The 1,668-nt window shown below is 56.2% G+C and overlaps 1 protein-coding gene across 1 annotated transcript in view; it reads left to right on the top strand.

Annotated features, from left to right (window-relative positions):
• Positions 1-517: 517 nt before the first annotated feature.
• The window catches only part of CHST1 (carbohydrate (keratan sulfate Gal-6) sulfotransferase 1), a gene marked incomplete at its 3' end in the record, with an annotated part of 5,044 nt that continues 3,893 nt past the window's right edge, over positions 518-1,668 (top strand). The window contains exons 1-2 of the mRNA XM_012001461.1: positions 518-604; positions 1,036-1,133. The remainder of the gene's footprint in view (positions 605-1,035; positions 1,134-1,668) is intronic.

Genomic DNA, 1,668 nt, shown 5'->3' with positions numbered 1-1,668 from the left:
TGAGGTGTGGGAAGAATCTTCACAAAGCACTTGAGTTCACCCCATCAGCTGTGAACCAACAGATCCACAGGACCAGACAGCAAAGGGAGGAACATGCTTTAAGTCTCAGAAGCATCTGCCTGCCCAGTCCCCGTCATGCTGATTCACAAATGGGCTGGGGCCAGTAACGGAATGCATGTTTGGAGGCCAAATACGTTTAAGCTGGAGGAACAGGAAGCCAAATCTCCTTAGAGGGAAAGAGATGGACTCTGGGGAACCTACCAGATGAGGGTTAAAGCAGGCCTGAGAGCTCAGGCCGGTTCATCTACCTCTGTGCCTCGACTTTCTCCCCTGTGAAGTGGGCAGATATTGACTTCTACATTTGGTTCTTGCTAGAAGGACATGAGCTGATGCAGGGAAGGGGCTTGGCACAATAGATGTTAAAGGAGATAACGTGATGATCTTGGTGTTTTAATTCAGACTCTGTGAGTTGCATCAAGGTCAGGAATGCTCCCTGGTCCACTTTTGCTTTGAGTTTCAGGTAGCTGGTGTCACTTCGGTGTGGTTTGAAGAAGAGTTTCTCCCCAGCTGTGTTGGAGGCGCCCTTTCGACCTGGAGGCCTGGGGTGAGCCCCCTTGCCCTTGCCGACTTCTGCTAACCCGCTTCCTGGGGGAATCGCTGCACAAGTTGAATTTTAAAGGGTTAGGATTGTTTCATGGATTTAAAATGCAGAACCTTGCCAGCCTCCCTGCCTGCTGGGTTCTGGTGTGAGCAGAGGACTGCGGTTTATTAGAAGGAGGTGGTGGGGTGGGCGAGGAAGGTAAAAGTGGGATACAGTCCAGGACTCAGAGGGCCACACTCAGAGGATCAGAGATGGCACTGGGTTGTTTGGGGTGCTGAGTCAGGGATGGATCTGGAGAGCAGGCAGAGAGAGCCCTTATTGCCTGGCCTTCGGGGCAGACTGTGGGGCACAGGACACAGAAGAGAAGGGGTGGGGAGGAGGCACTGAGACCCCAGCTCCACCTTCTGAGCCCTTCCCTTCCCTGTCTCTTGCAGTCTGCTGGCCACAGGGCTGCCGCACTGGCTGGGACTGCCAGCTGGACCTGGAGACGCTGGTGGCTGTGGACTCCCCAGCTTGGAGCAGCCCCTCTTTGGTAAGTGGTTGAGCCCTCCTGCATTCTCCCTGGGGGCAGCCCCAGTCCCCACTGAGGTCTGGTAGCTGAGCCAGCCTCCAGAGAGAGTGCCTGCAGGATGCTCAGGTGGGCTCCTGACCCTGGACTCTAAGCAGCCCCATTTGCTCTTTCTGCTTCTCCATGGTCCGTCCCCAGTCCCCCTTCTGTGGGCAGAGGGGGCACAGGAGGTAAGAATGGAGGCCCCTGACTCCCTAAGATCTTTGCAGGCCAGTTCACTGTGTCAGTGGGCGTTACGTGACCTCCATGGCCTGGACCCTTGTCCCTAGAGACTAGGAGCAGACCCTGGGTGCTGGGAAGGGTTGCCTCTCAGCAGACCCTGGACACCTGTCTCTGCTCCAGAGACTCTTAGAGACTCCATGAGCCCCAGACGTCCACATCTGGAGTAAGTGGTCACCTGCATCCATGAGTGGGAGGGGGCTTGACACAGTTGTCCACCTTGCCTGGCCGTGCTGGCAACTCACCGACCGTGGTCTGCAGGGGTCCTTCACGCTCAGGC

Source organism: Mandrillus leucophaeus, unplaced genomic scaffold (genome assembly GCF_000951045.1).
Source record: "Mandrillus leucophaeus isolate KB7577 unplaced genomic scaffold, Mleu.le_1.0 Scaffold66, whole genome shotgun sequence".
Lineage (NCBI taxonomy): Eukaryota > Metazoa > Chordata > Mammalia > Primates > Cercopithecidae > Mandrillus > Mandrillus leucophaeus.
The sequence above is the reverse complement of the archived record's forward strand: the minus strand, read 5'-3'. Positions and strand labels throughout refer to the sequence as shown.